The following is a 17,335-nucleotide window of genomic DNA, read 5'->3' as shown; positions in this document are numbered from 1 at the left end:
CACTTAATATATGTTTATACACGTTATGTATACATATACATGTACCGTGAAAATAATAAGAAATAAAATATTAACAATAATGTACGTGTACATGCATCTTCGCTAGCCAAGGCTTTCAATTACATTACACTCATGACTCATGGAGTATAATGTTATCAGGAGCCTATAATTGTCTAGCGATGATGATGTACATATTCACAAGTAGATTCTATGTCATAATAATAACACTAGTCTGTCCGTAGTAAAAGCCTGATTTTTTGCATGATAGCAGGTGGTTACATGCTGATCAATTTCAGATATACATGGGTCCAATTGAAAAATTGGTACATTACTTATTTACCATTTACATAAAAAGAAGTAATAATCAAATGCTTATGCACTCTTCTTCTTCTTTTTCTTAAACACTTGTTTTTCATTTTTGATCATTTAGAATCAACATTGACTTGTTTTCTTAAATATGACCGACTGCAATAATACTCTAACTTGAATGCCATATAAAATAGGCCTACATGGATTACAGCAAACTGCAGGGTTCTCATTAAAAGCCGGTTGCCGCCAAAAACTACCGTGTATTTCCTTGTTTACAACCGGCTATTTTTTGTCAGAAATAAGTATTGGCCCCCATGGGGGCTTGTGGCCCTCAACCACCTTATTCTTAATTTTCAACCATCTATTAAAAAACTTCGTGAGAACCCTGAAACTGGCATAAAAACAGTATTTTGTAGAGGTCATTGCAAGTGTAAAAAGAACAACCTAAAATGCACCAGTACTGCATCATGCAAATGTTGAGGTGATTGTGATAATATTGGTGAAAATTCTATCAAAGTATTGGTGAAATTCTAAATTGTGCACCCACATATTTAAAAATCATGGCAGCCATCTTAGATTTGGTAGCCATCTTGGATTTTTAACTCCCTGGTAGCCATATTGGATTTGGCGGCCATCTTGAGAAAAATTGCTTTGCCCGATGTGAAAATGTTAGGGTGGTGATGCTCTATGTTCATGCAAAAAGTTTTTACTACAAAACCCAAAATTCTTCTGATATACATATCTGTCTGTAGGACCAAGTACGATCTACATCGTTTTTGCCGTCTCATTGTTTTGCACGAGGAGAAACATAAGCATGAGAATTAAAAAATAAAGGCTGCCATTAGACACAGCGATAGTAAGCTAGCAAGGTATATTTTTTTATCTTGAGTACAAAGGCTCAGGTCTCGTTACTTGGTCAGCATCTTTTATCACTTGTCTAAACTTTATACCTACCGGATACAGATATATCAGGAGTCCCAGTAATGCCACTAAGAAAGTCACGGCAAATATTGCAAAGCCTAACATGATTGGTAGGCTACATATAATAATATCGAGTCCCTTACAGAACTAACAGCAATGCAAGTTAGCAGAAAATCGGCTACGTGCTGTATATTTTGTTTTTGTCTCCGTCTATCTAATGCTTGCAATGTTATATCGTTTACTTTTAAACGACAAGCTTTCCACTGTACATGTATATGGACATAGGGGGACCATCTCAAAACTCAATTCAGTTGTCCAATTAATTTGGCCATCTCAAACACTTTTAACTGACAGAAATAAACCAAGAATAACTTTTGGTAGTCCGCTAAACCTGCCTATATTGTTAGGCATTCTTTTGCCAAATATATATATTAGGCCTAGGCAAATAAAAAACAATAAAAAAACCTAATAATATAGGCAGGTTTAACGGACTAAACTTTTGGTTGCGTAAAACGTGGTACATGTAGGTGGTACCAAGTACATATGTAGTGGAAATTTGAATCTTATATAACTTGACCATTATGCCTATATAGCTTCGTATTCTATTACATAATACAATAATGTACTATAAACGTTGGAATATACCTTCATGTATATAACGCTAGAAAGGTGTTTGACATTTTTTTTTTTAAATGGAGGTTAGGTCACATCATTGCTTAGTTGTGGTTTTATCTTGTTTTTATATTAGAAACTTGTAGTCTATGCATATACATTCTAGAACGATTTTTTTTATATGTTGCAGGCTTTTCATATCAAATAGAACAGGGTGCAAAGATTGTCCGCATGATAGTGCTAGGTGAATGACAAGTTTGGATGTCCATGTTGTTACACACCAGCTGGCCATGGGGAGCAACGTTAACGTAAAACTCGTGAACATGGCCATTCTATAGGATATACGTAACACAGCATAGCAGGCAAACTTGGTAACCCTTCATCCAAGCATGTCATAAGCCAAATATCGGGTCTCTAAGCCTCTTAGTTATTCAAATGAGTCGTTTTAAAGATTTTAGCCTATTTGACCCAAATGTGACCTTGAATGGAGGTCAAGGTTTGAACAAACTTGGTAACCCTTCATCCCTGCATGCCACAGGCCCAATATCAGATTTCTAGGCCTCTTAGTTATTCACAAGAAGTCATTGAGATATTTTAGCTTGTTTTACCCTGTGACCTTGAATGAAGGTCAAGGTCATTCATTTGAGCAAACTTGTAGCCCTTCGTCCTAGCATGCCAGAGGCTTAATATCATGTCTCTAGGACCGTTTTCGTTTATTTGGAATAACCGGTTGGACCGTTTGTTAAAGTCACTAATATTTCATGTGTTGATAAATCCTGACGGACCTGCAGGTTTTGCTACAGGCCTGTGAGAGCTTTGTCAAGGCTCGTCTGAAAACAACATTAAATCACCAGGTCCGTCTTTAATCCGTTAACGAACTTGGTCCAACCAGTTAAACCGTATAATCGAAAACGACCTAGGCCTCTTAGTTATTCACAATAAGTCGTTTAAAGATTTTAGCCTAGTTGACCCCTGTGATCTTGAATAAAGATCAAGGTCATTCATTTGAACAAATTTGGTAGCCATTTGTCCAGGCATGCTACAGGCCAAATATCAGTACCGTAGACCTTTTGGTTATTGAGAAGAAGTTGTTTGAATGAAAAGTTTACGCACGGCGGACGGCCCACGGCGCACGACGACGGACAAAGCATGATGACAATAGGTCATGACCCTTCGTGTCAGATGACCTAAAACGGAAAGAGTTCCCTGTTCCTGGTATTGTATCAAAGGACGTAATTATAACCTTGTCCGTGGGACGAGTGCGGTCAGGATTATATGCATTGTACAGGTACATGTACATTGTACGTGTCCTTCTTGGTGTCATGAAAATGCTACTTACATCATGGTTTGACGTTTTGCACAGAGCCCCGCCATTTTCAATCAGGATACATCTTGTAACTGTAAACGAGAGTTTAACCAAATTCCTTAAATCTTAAACAGGATACCAAAACATGTCGATGGCAGTAGAAAGCATCAGAGTTTTGAACATTTCTCCTGTTTTTTGGCATCCAGTTTTGAGCGGATTGTTGCCATTGATACATTTTTCTCGTTTTTGTTTTACCTTCACAAGCCATTTTCCTCCAGTTGCAACAATCCTTAGACATGTCTGGGCCTGGCACCATAAAACTTTCTCAGACATATTTTTTACTCAAGTCTATGTTAAGTCATATACTTGAGTAAAAAATCTGTCTGAGAATAGTTTTATGGTGCCGCCCTGATATTGGCTGTGCCAGTCATTTTGTCAACAAGCTGAAGTGCTCTACTATGCAAGATATCAGACTTTCATGTCCACTCACTTCTACATTGGACTGATTAAGTTGAAGATCTGGGGCCAATGTGGGCACATTCTTTCTTCTTTTTTTTTTTTTGAGGATTTCAACGAACTTATTTCATAGGACAACACATGTTCAAAATCAGGCGATGTTAGCAGCGTCAATTCAGCAACAAATTCCTCTCCTGCAGAAGACCTTGTAACCCCAGCTAAAGCTGCACAGATATATGTGGCCATGGCACCGAAAAGAACAGTTTCAAAAAAGGAGAACATCACCGAGGCATATTTGTTGTTGGATGTATTGACACTGCTGAACTGTCAAGTAGAAATCTACATTTGGTAAACCAGATTCAGAAGATTTCAAACAGTGGAGTCTAAACAAGAAACAGGGTTTTATTAGTTTAACGTCCTATTAACAGCCAGAGTAATGTGAGAACGTGACAGGTTTTGTTGGTGGAGGAAAGCCATAGTACCCGGAGAAAAACCATCAACCAGCGGTCAGTACCTGGCAACTCCCCCACATGGGTTTCGAACTCTCATCCCAGACGTAAGGGCATATGGTAATATGTAGGGACATCTTAACCACTCGGCCACCGCGGCCCCCTAAACAAGAAATACATAAACCATTATATGTAATGATGCTTCATTTGGATTTGTAATGTGTTTTCTTAATTGCAACAAGGATAATGGCCAATTAAGTATTCCAAGTGGAAAATAAATATCAAACAGCGACACAGTGATGAATTTAAGTTGTTTCTAAGCCCTAATTTAAAACCACTTGCTTCTATAAAGGCAAATTGAGTGATACAAGAGGAAACTAAGTCATAAGAACACTATTTACTAATTATCCCCTTACCTTTAAATGGAATTTAAGAGGTTTGTTTTGTAGTCCATGAGAGATAATATGTTTCCCACTAATTTAGTGTAATAGAAGGGAAAAAAGGGAGATTTTAAGTCCCGCTAGCATTTCTAAGCGCTCCTTAGGTTTTTCCTGGGAAGACATATACTTTACTGCTTAGGTACAGTAATTACAGTAAAACCCCTTCAACTTGAACAGCAGAGGACCAGGTCAATAGTTCGAGGTGTTCGACTCATCCGAGGTTGGTCAAGATCGACAGTAAAATTATCCGGCCTCAAACTGTGACAATCAATGCACGGCAATGTCATTTCTTTCTTCAAGTGTTTTATCTATAGCAGTATCAAGTTGAAAAAAAATGTATAACATAAATTGAGCGTTTGAAAATGCGTACGAGAAAGCCCAAAACCATTGTCATTCACAGCAGAGTAAGCGATCGTCATCTAGGTCAATGTACAGTCCAAATTGGCCAACAAAGAGTACATTTATCTATTATTTAATTATCATAAATTATTTAAACCATTTACAAAATACATACTTACTAAAATTTATATATAATTTTAAAGTTAATACCGTTTTAAAAGACTACAAAAGTATTTTTCTGAATAGAAAATCAGAAGATCAAGATGTTTCTACATAGGTGTCACCGAATACCTAGGATGTTTCACATGGGTCTGAGTTACAATTGGATCACCAAAGTGCCCACCTACCATTTTCAGACATTCTATAGGTATAGTTAAAGTACAACTGCATAAACGAAAACGGCATAAGCAGAAAAGAAAACTTTTTACTTACATCCTATATTCAGAATTCAGAGTAGCTCATTAATTAAATTTAGAAATTGTACAGCTCTTCTGTAGTGAGCTACCTCCGTAGAGCCATGACATCATTGTTATGTTAGCTATTATAACGTCATAGGCCCCGTGTTGAATTGTTACGTCAACATCAAGCTGCTTCACGACCAGATTCTTGCTGCACGCTTTTCATCTGCGGTGTTGTTTTGATAGTACTTTACGAAAATAGTTTACAACTACAGCCAGCCATACCAGTCATGGCAGGTAAGTCATTGTCTTGGATATACCCTATTTTGTTATCAGTAGACCTGTAACTTGGTTTTATGTATAAATTTTCATAGTCTTGATTAATAAATAGGCGATTAGAAAATAAGATATGTAAATATGTATTCTTACACAATTTACTTTTAACCCGGTTTTACTAAGAGAGTTTTACCACTTCAAAGAACAAACTCTTATTAAGCTTTCGTGTATACTGGACAAAATACTCGAGATCTTTCGTCTGATGGATTAAGTTATTGTATGTAAAATGTAGATTGCCGCGTGTACAGTGTGCAACTATTGACGTAAAAAGTGTGCGTTTACATTAAGTACTATATTCCGCATTTTCGTTACAGATTTTAACAAAACGGCATGGACCGAAATCGACACTGTTAAATCTAGAGAAATACTGGACGAACAACTTAGAGTTTTCTTAGGCTCTATTACGAAGGGCAAAACATTCAGAATCAGCGCAGGTAAGTTAATTAAGTTTCTTTTTAGTTTTATATTGCTTCATGCCCTTTCAACAGTCCCCTTTTTGTAAAAGTGGAACTCAATTTCATAGTGCTATCTCAGTAAGGATACTTTTAATGACATCGGAACAGCATACGTCGCATCAAGCTTATTATAATCACAATCAAACAAATCGTGATAATGACCCGTGACTTTCTTTTTTTGATTCCCTTTTCAAGTAGGCAAGTTTGTCTCTTCGTTGCTAGATCATCTCGAGATTGGAATCAGACAAATATTTCGTTAGTTATTTCATATAGAAGTCTTTCATTTGCCTTGTATCATTTGAACCTCCTTTGGACCACAGGTCAATCTACCGTAACCCTTATTATGTGATCTAAGACTATAAGATCTTGTTTGAATCTCTCCCTTGACCGACATACTATCTCGCTTCGATTTTGTTTTGCGTATATATATTGGTCGACTTTGCGACGAAAATGCTGGCATGCATTTGTTACTGTCAAATCGAAATATGAGAGAAGTTGAATCACTTACAAATCACAACGCAAAAGGGCATTGTTTAGAACATGGGCGATTATATAGATAATTGAAAACATAATTCAAACTTTTATATATATATGTTCTTGAACCAATATATAATACTAAATGTATACAACAGATGTGGGATATTTTGTTTGTATTATTAAACGTTTTGATATTTACGATTTACTTAATAATTTCATTGTTATGGAGATTGATATTTTTTTTATTCTAAGCTGATTTTCTGGAGAGAGTCAAATTGAAGCAGATTGCGCCAAACCCGCAGAGCGGTCACAATTTTGGTAAGTTTGAATTCAAAGGTTATTACTTTATTGTATTTACACTTTGTGTGTGGATATTATGGACATTAATAATAATGAATAAATAAACAAATAAAAGAATTAAGAAAAAGAGAGAGAAAAAAAAGAAAAAAAGAAATAGAAAATAATAAGGTCATTTATTGTCTGGATTGGTACATACACACAACGATCTAATAGGAAAGCATACATTTATATATAGTTAGCTAAGTAATGTGTAAGACACTTGCATGTGTTCGTAGTTTCTGTATGATTTACAATATTGATATACGAGTACATTACACAATTTGTTATTAATGGGATAGGGACATAAAAGTGTTGTTCAAATTATATAAGCGTTATTTTAAATTTCAGATAATTTCGTAATTCACATAAATGATATAAAATATTCTGATTAATTATATTTCCAGATGTCATCATCCATCCTCCCCCGGCCAGTAGAAATGACCTGATGACCCCAGAATGGGCACGACATCTTCCCTACTTACCAGGTAGGCCTATTTAAACCCTCTTTAACTGTAACATTAACTTTAAGAGTTTAACGTACCTTCATGAATAATAATATATCTTTGTTTTCGGGTACGAGTTTAAATCCTCGTTATATATAGTTATTTATACAGTGTCACTGTAGTCAGCGGACACCAACGAACGCGCGTTTCAATAATTGGTTATCATACCAATTTTGTGGCTTGGTCCAGAGTGAACAACTAAGTATCGTTAACTTATATTTCTCATCTACATTTTTTGTTTTATAATTTTACGAATAGTCTTTGATACGGATGGACATGTTGTTATCATATGTATAAATCCTGAAGATCTCACATCGAAATTGTTTTTTATTCATTACATTTATATATTCTGAGTATCTCAATCCCAGCAATGGGTTTTGTTATCTTTTTGAAGGTTTTATTGAAAGTTCAAGCTACATCAAACTGAAGCACATAGCACCAAGCCCACAGAAAGGCTTCAACCATCGTAAGTAGATTAAGATCTCACCGAACATCTCGAGAAATCCCATCAATGCTCAAAACGAGATTAAAACAATCATTTTTAATTCGAAAAACACAAAAAAAACGCGAAAGAAAACTGTCAATCACAATGAATCGTTTCAATTCTATGACGAAATAAATAGAAAAATGTGATTTGGTTTAGGTTTGAAGTTTGATTTAATTGGATGCGTTGCTCTGATACATTTTACTTATATCGATTTTTCAGCCCCAATTGGTCCTCCTGCTCCCGCTACTAGAGAGGAAATGATGACTCCCGCCTGGTCAAAATATCTCCCGGATGTACCAGGTAAGGCTCAGTACATGTGCATACGCATCTCGGAAACTAATCAGTGATAAACTTTCACCCCTCCATCACACAAACAATTCTTTCATTTGTTCGTGCAATAATACCATGTCTGTTATAAATATGTTTGGGAACTACAAGGATAGTAATGTTTTTGTTCTTCATGTAATAATAGATAAGTAATACAAATGTGAATATTTATTGTTAATTGATATATATACTATGTTGTAACAGAATCCAAATCGAATCGAACCTGCAGGCCCCTGGAAAAAGAGGAAACAGAACTAAGAGAGAAAAGCGACATTCGAGCAAAATATGGCACCAACTCTTCTACAAGAAAGACTATTCCAAAACCCAAAACGGTATGACAATCTTCATGTGCAATATTTTACCATTTGCGATTACATTTCAAATGTTAGAGCTAGCACGTCTTTATTTAGAACATTCCTAGGTGTACCTCAAGGAGATGTCATCAGTCCTTCATTTTGTAACAGTTAAGAGCTTGTTAATTAATTCTACTAAATGTATTGTGTATGTATAAAACATCGAATTGACGATATTAATTTTCATTACAGAAAGTGGGTGGTACAATGTTGATGAAGAAATACAGGGTGACAAAATCGCTACACGACATTATACTTTCAGTAAAGTAACATGTAACTTTGCCTGAACAACATTCCAATTAGGACTACTTTTGTTGAAGTAATTGAATCCGGATGTAAGGCTGAGATATGTACGAGTCTAGGATCTGAGTATAATTAGTGTAATAAAGAAGTATGATATATACATATCAATACTATACCTATAACAAGGATATCACTATTGCACAATCGATGTCTAATTATCCACTCCATGTACCAAACTGAATTTAAATGCAGATGTGAATTTCTCGGGGTACAGATGGCCTTGATTTGTTACTATGTTCAATTGATAATGATTGATACCGGATTTTTTGAAAGTACAACATCCACTGAAATTTTAACTTGAAATTCGTTACAACTTTAGATTAAAGGTAAACTGGTCAAGATTTCTTCTATGTTTTCTATAATGCAAATATTTATACAGATAATTTATTTATTTTCAGAGTAAAGTAAGAAATGACGTCCCCGCTTCCCCAGCAACCGGCAGTTACAGCGTATGATCGAACAAACAGATAAAATGGTGATGTTTTACGGACAATTCAAGGACAACTGAAATATGATGGACACATGTATTCTGACGTTCTGTTGTTTTGACGTTGAAAGTCAACAAGAGCAGAAACGATCGATTCATGGCACACATAATGTACTCTTTTAGAATTGTTTTTACATATCTTGTCCGCCATTTTAATAAGAACCTCTACAGGCATATTTTTTTTTATATTTTGATGTATATTATATTAATTTTATAGATTACAATATTAAAGACAAATATTTAGTTAGCTACATGTACCGTGTTGTTTTGTTTGACTATTATAAGTATGATCGGAACTTAGAATATCAAGTATTTTGTTAAATTGTTACACCCATTCGAGGCGAGTTTTATTATAATGCTAATTATATTTTTTTGGTTTTATGATCGTACATTAAAATTGTTTTTAGAAGAAATCTGCTAATTCATTGATTGTTTTTAAGCAGTTCAAATTAAATTGTTTTCAAACCAAGAAAACTTCCGGTTCACTTTTTGCACAAGATTTCATATGCAGGTGTTAAAATTAGCCTGCTGATTGGGTATTAATGGTGCATCAGTTTCAAATGTTTAATGATGTGAATATGACAATAAAATGTAGACGTGAAATATCAAGGACACATTTGAATTCTTTCAGTCGTTCTATTCTGACAGGGGAAGGGAAATAATCCAAATAGCAAATTTTATGATGAAAATTTTATTTCAATTTTTAGTGCGGAATTCAACAAGATATGGAACCGCCACACCAAACAAGTTTATGGAAGATGGTACTTCTTTAACGATTTTTTTGTTCCAAAGTTGTGTGTGGTGATGACTCTCGTCAAAATTAGTGGTTGAATGACCGGACTTGAAAATGAAAAATATCCAACCCCGGACACATGACAAACGTTAACATTGTCGTCCTAAATGGAAAATCATTTGGTTTCTGCGGTCTCTATTTTTACCCGTTAAATGCCAAACAAACACATTTGTAGAATTGTAGCTGAGGCAGTAATCAATTACACATTTCTTTTATATCAAAACCAGTAAGACATAAACACGACACAATAATATCGAGTTTTTTTACTGCTATGTGTTTAACACGACACAATTACTATTTACTCGTAAGTTTGAAATTACTTTAGTAAAATGAAAGTAAGGAGGGTTACGTGTTACTATGAGGACCAAAAACAATTACGGGGCGCCCTGCTGTAACAGTTTAAAATGTATCAATTACTTGGGAAAAACGTTCAATTAATCAATAGATTTTGTTAAATCACTTTAATGAAACACAAAAATGTAAAAGTACAGTATGACAGCCTGTTCAATTAGTTGTAATTTCATTGATAAAAATTTGGGTAACAATAAGTATAGATGTTCAAATGAAAATTTTGTTCAAAATTTTTCGTTTATACCTAAGTTAAAAAGTCAGGACATTAACAATAATTTACGTATATGTATGAAATCTGTACTATTAGGTCAAAAACACGACAATTATCGCAACATAATTGAATTAAAATTTTCGAGTTAAATTTTAAATGGTTCAATTCAAGTGAAGGTAAGGAATCCTTTCAACAAAACGAATAAGTTTAGGGGCACCGCCATCACAAAAGTTAATGATAGATGGTTTCTTTAACGATCGGTTTTCACAGTTGGTGTTGTGTTGACTCTCGTCAAAATTAGTGTTGAATGACCGGACTTGAAAAGTTTCATCAAACCCGGACAGTGACAAACGTTAACATTGTCGTCTATGGAAATCATCTTTGGTTTTAACTGCGGTCTCTAGTATTTACCGTTAAATGCCAAACAAACACATTTGTAGAATTGTAGCTGAGGCAGTAATCATTCAATTACACATTTCTTTTCAATCTAACCAGTAAGACATAAACTGTATATGTTTTACTTATGTTAACACGACACAATTACTATTTACTCGAGTTAGTAAAATGAAAGTAAGGAGGGTTCACGGAGGACCAAAACGGCGCGCCTGCTGGATGAAATGTTTAAAGTTAAATCCATTCAGTACAGTATAACTTGTCTAAACCGGATGTGAACAGGGCCAGTCTATTTGTTCGGTTTATACAGGTGTCCGGTTAATAGAGGATAGAACCTTATCACAATATGTTCACATGAAAATCACCAGAAGAATTTTTTTATTACAGCACAAACATTTATTCTCACATATGTACATGGTAGAATACAGAATTCCATCCTACTCTTTTCTTGGTTTCTGAGGTGTATACATGTACGATCCATTTCTCTCGGTGTGCTACAATTGTTAGAATTGACCGTGAAAAGTATTCACAAATACAATGTACATGTAACAAAACCGTCGAATGAAAAGTGAAAAGTTGTCATCATCTAACCCTTTGTATACCGGTACAGGTAAATCCCCTTAGGCGCCTCATGATCAGTCCCATGTTGTGAAAACATTGCTGCCGGTTTGCCCAAGTTAATTTTACAAAGAAAGGTATAGTAACATTACCTAGACAGTTCCGGTTTTCAGAGTAGACAGATTCCGGATTATGCAGGTTTTGGGTACTATAGTTTATAAAGAAATTTGCCGGGACCAAACAAATTAATCGGTATATATAAAAGTTTCCGGTTTATACAGGGTTCGGTTTAGACAAGTTATACTGTAATATAAAAATAAAAATATTATACGTAATATGCTCTTAAACAGGGATCTGTTTTGACCATGTAACAGTAAATTATTTTTTTTGTAATTGATAAATATGTTCATAATGCCACTGTTTATTGTGGCCATGTCCGTATTTGCTTTCTATGTTTCAAATGATATAACACAATCAACTTTACGATGAAGCCCGTTACAGGCCCACACAACAAGGTTTCAATGATACTCGCAATTGGAACAAACATGAATCATGCTGCACAACTTCAATTATAGGTAATCCACATGGCGTCATGTATCTTGGGTCAACAACTAGTTTCTAAAAGAAATTTGATAAGTACATGATTATTTGATACATATTAACTCCCTTGTATATTCCTGAGATAAAGCAATACAGAAGAGCGACCTAGCTCCGCGGGAAGTACTTTTTTTTCATTACGCGGAAAGCCCCTGTTTTATAATCAAACATAAAGAAATAAAAACCAAATATATTCTAAAATTGGTCCATTCATATGGAGAACATAAAGGTAAAGTTTCAAATGTCTTGAAAAATAAAAACGGCTAAACTGCGTTAGAGATAAAGCTTTTGGGGATCCTCCGGAAGCGTCTCTTGATCGGAAATACTAGAAGTAAAATCAATGCGCAATAATTGTCGAAAAACCTGCAAGATTGACATATTACAAAAATGGCTTTATTCTTGCTATTGGCATAGGAATTGTCAACGTTCAGGAAAGGTTTAAAAAAGAAAACTGAGGTAGAGTGTTTCGAAATTTTGGTCCAAAAATCCATGATAAATTTTCAGGTAAATTGTAAATGTTGTGCAGATAAATTAGATGTATACTTATTACAGGTATTTATTACATTTAAATGGACTATACATGTACTTAGAATTCTAAAGCACGATGTAAGTGTTAAACTCGTCGTTGAAAATGTTTGCCGACGACGCTTAACTGATGAAAGGTATTGGATGTGTCAGAGTGACAGACTCAGACCTACAGAACGACCATCGACAATATCAGTAAAATGGTCTGAGGCATGGTAACATGAAATTACACCAAAAACTGCAAACACAAGTCTATTGGAAATCCAAAATTAACATGACAAACTTCTGCTACAAAATGGGCACAAATGAAGAAATAATCAAATGTAGTTCGGAAAAAGAAGCTTAGTGTTACATTTGACCTCACCTCAAATTTAGTCCAGCATGTGAATAATTCAGTCTTTTCTTTTAAGCCAACCGAATTACAGGATTGATATTCAAACATTTAGCTATATCAACAAAGACATGTTTTTGAACCTTTAAAAAACTCTTGTCAGGCCCTCATCTGGAAAACGGATCATGCGTATGGAACCAAATTATATCTATTAAGGACCAGATTTTTGATTGAAAATGTCCAGAGGACGAGCTACAAAAAAGAGTGAAAGTTTAAACAACCTGACATATGAACAAACGTCTCAGATCACTAGGGGAATACCAAGTCTTCAGTATCGACGGAAACGAGCAGATATTGTCCATGTCTACAAAATAATCAATGATACTCGATATTATGGACAAGGACAAGCTCTTTACACATGTCTCCTGTTACTGTCACCAGAGGGCACTCAAAAAAGATTCTGAAGCGCGGTGCAAGATTGAAAAATGAATGTCACAAAGCACAAATCAACAGATAGAACTGTGATACAAGTTAACATTAACAGCTATGCCCATCTGTATGTTGTGCGAATGTTCGTGTTTGTCTTCTTTATAGTTGGATCTGTGGATACATGGAACTGTCTACCTGAAAAAGTGGTATCTGCAATGACACTGAACTCTTATAAGTCTACGCATGAACAAGCACCGGCACAGTGAGCCCTATAATTTTCTCCTTTATGTTTTTAATGTTACTTGATTGGACAACGATTGTATACCAAGGGACACGCCTCCAGAAGCCACTAGAGCTTACAACGGTGTTAATTTTTACATAATCATATAATAACATGATCAGTTTTCATAAAGTGTACTAATCTACTTCTTGTGAGCTACATGTACCTCCATATCATAATGACGTCATTGTTATGTTAACTATTATGACGTCATAGACCCCAATGTTGAATTGTTACGTCAACATCAAGCTGCTTCACAACCAGATTCTTGCTGCACGCTACTCATCTGCGGTATTGTTTTAATAGTGATTTATCAAGGAAATTGAACAGCTACATCAAACTGTATCCGTTATGGAAGGTGAGTCATTGTGTCGAGTATTTGTCAACTGTGTAGTTGTAAGTAATTATTAAATGTATTAACGGATATCTGTCTAAAACAATCGACATATATATTGATTGAAATACACTTACGGTAAACATACGTGTTTTGGCGCTAATCATATTTATCGCATTGCGCGCTGAAATTTATTCTTTTATAAAATATTGTTGCATATATAAATAAGATAAGTAAATCTTTTATGCAGCAATTATAAATGAGTGAATACATATGTTCCGCTAATTTTTAAATATCGGTTTTAGCGCTAAAATGTGCGATTTTGCGTTTCGGTTTACAGATATTTTTCTTTCTTTATTTCTTTCCATTGTGTTTTGTTTAGTTATCAACCAACCTACAGTGTATATTGTTTAGCCTATTCGAGATGTATTTTCCCTCATTTGAAAAAACCGTACATGTAGTCTCCATGATGTAGGTCTGGAGATTGACAAACAACAATGAAATCTGGTCGAAAATTGTTTTTTATTCATTACATTTATATATATCTGTGTATCTCAATCCCAGCAATGGGTTTTGTTATATTTTGTAAGGTTTTATGACAAGTTCAAGCTACATCAAACTGAAGCACATAGCACCAAAGCCCACAGAAAGGCTTCAAACCATCGTAAGTAGATTAAGATCTCACCGAACATCTCGAGAAATCCCATCAATGCTCAAAACGAGATTAAAACAATCATTTTGATTTTGATAACACATCAACGCGATAGAAACTATTCAATCACAATGAGTCGCTTCAATAAGTTGACGAAATTAAGAGAAAAATGAGTTTTGTTTTAGGTTTGAAGTTTCTGAACTGAATTCGTTGCCCCTGTTACATTACCGATATCGATTGTTTTACAGCTCCAATTGTTCCTCCTGGCTCCCGCTACTAGAGAGGAAATGATGACTCCCGCCTGGTCAAAATATCTCCCGGATGTACCAGGTAAGGCTCAGTACATGTGCATACGCATCTCGGAAACTAATCAGTGATAAAACTTTCACCCCTCCATCACACAAAACAATTCTTTCATTTGTTCGCAATAATACCATGTCTGTTATAAATATGGTTTGTTTTGGAACTGCAAGGATAGTAATATTTCTGTTCTTTGTAAATAATAGATTAGTACTACAAATGTGAATATTTATTGTAAATTGATATATATTTATTCTAACAGAATCCAAATCGGCTCGAAGCAGTTCCCCGATCCTGGAAAAAGAGGAAACAGAACTAAGAGAGAAAAGCGACAATCGGAGCAAAATATGGCACCACCTCTTCTACAAGAAAGACTACTCTAAAACCCAAACGGTATAAGGACAATTGTCATGGCACATATTTTACCTTTTGGCGATTATATCCAAATGTTAGAGCTAGCAATGTCTTAATTAGAACATTCCTAGGTTGTACCTCAAGGAATGTCATCATCCTTCATTTTGTAACAGTAGAGCTTGATAATCAATTTTACTAAATTGTATGGGTGTATTTGTTAAAACATTCGAATTGACGATATTAATTTTCATTTTATAGAAAAACTGGATGGTACAATGTGATGAAGAAATACAGGGCGACGAAATCGTTACACGACATTCTACTTCCAGTAAGTACTTATGTGACCTTTGCCTATGAACAACATTCCAGATATGAATTACTTGTTGAAGTCATTGAATTCCGGATGTAAAGGCTGAGATATGTACGGTCTAGGATCTAGAGTATGATTAGTGTAATTAGTATGACTACTATACATATCAACACTATATCTATAACAAGGAGATCACTATTGCTACGATGTCTATTATCCACTCCATGTACCAAACTGAATTTAAAATGCAGAGGTGAGTTTCTCGAGGTACAGATGGGTCTTGTTTTGTAACTATGTTAAATTAAAAATGATTGATAGCGGATTTTGAAAGTACAACATCCACTAGAATTTTTAACTTGATATTTGTTACAATTTTAATTAAAGGTAAAATAAAAAAAAACTTGTCAAGATTTCTAGGTTCTTTAGGCAAATATTTTAACGATAATTTATTTTATTTTCAGCGTAAAGTAAGAAATGACGTCCCCGCTTCCCCAGCCACCGGCAGTTACAGCGCATGATCGAAACAAAACAGATTCAATGGTGATGTTTCACGGACAATTCAAGGACATTTAAAATATGTTGGACAAATGTATTCTGAAGTTCTGTTGTTCTGACGTTGAAATGTCTACAAGAGCAGAAAACGAACGATTCATGGCACATATAATGAAAAAAAAAAAAAACTTTAATGAATTGTTTTTTTACATATTTTCTTGTCCACCATTTTAATAAGAACCTCTACAGACACATTCTTTACATTTTGATAGGTATTATATCTAATTTTATAGATAACAATAATTAAAGACAGATATTTACTAGCTGGCCTGTTGTTTACTGTTTGTATGATAATATTCAACATGTTTGGAACTTACAACGAAATTCGAGGCAGTTTTGTAATAAATTGCTCATTAAAAAGACATTTGCCGGGGTAAACTCATATATAGACCATGTCAAAGAGTTCGCTCTATGTAATCTGCTAATTATTATTTTGGTTTTGGATCGTTACATTAAACTTGTTTTTTAAAGAAGAATTTCCGGTTCCACGTTTGTTTTCTAAGGCAGTTAAAATTAACACAGTAGGGGACCGCAGAATCAAAAACCAAATAGAGTGTCCGGGAATTCCGAAAGAATCACTTTTTGGGCTACCTCACCCCAGATTTCATAGAGAGGTGAATGGTTCGAGCCTGCTGATTGGGTATTAATGGTGCTTCAGTTTCAAATGTTTAATGGTGTGATTAAGACATTAATGTAGACGTGAAATATATGTAAGGACATTTTGAATTCTTTCAGTCTCTTTCCTGACAGGGGAAGAGAAAATAATCAAAATAGCAATTTTATGAAAATTTTGTTTCAATTTTTAGTGCGGAATTCAACAAGATATGGAAACCGCCACACAAACAGTTTAGGAAGATGTTACTTTTTTAACGATTTTTTTTTCAACAGTTGTGTTTGATAATGACTCTCTTCAAAATTAAATGTTGAATGACCCACCACTTGAAAACTTCTCCATCAAACCCGGACAGTGACAAACGTTAACATTGGCTCTATGGAAAATCATTTGGTTCTGCGGTCTCTTGTATTTACCGTTTAAATGCCAAACAAATACACATTGTTAGAAATTGT

At 34.8% G+C, this 17,335-nt stretch overlaps 1 long non-coding RNA gene and 1 pseudogene across 1 annotated transcript; both read left to right on the top strand.

Annotated features, from left to right (window-relative positions):
- The first annotated feature begins 5,412 nt into the window (after positions 1 to 5,412).
- On the top strand, positions 5,413 to 16,233 carry LOC138316450 (uncharacterized; annotated as a pseudogene).
- On the top strand, positions 8,383 to 9,466 carry LOC138314540 (uncharacterized). Its single transcript, XR_011207387.1, has 3 exons — positions 8,383 to 8,486; positions 8,700 to 8,768; positions 9,209 to 9,466. It is a non-coding gene; the product is annotated as an uncharacterized lncRNA (long non-coding RNA).
- Positions 16,234 to 17,335: the final 1,102 nt, after the last annotated feature.

This window comes from Argopecten irradians, chromosome 2, assembly GCF_041381155.1.
Source record: "Argopecten irradians isolate NY chromosome 2, Ai_NY, whole genome shotgun sequence".
In the NCBI taxonomy this organism is placed as follows: Eukaryota; Metazoa; Mollusca; class Bivalvia; order Pectinida; family Pectinidae; genus Argopecten; species Argopecten irradians.
This window is presented reverse-complemented; position numbering and strand designations above follow the sequence as displayed.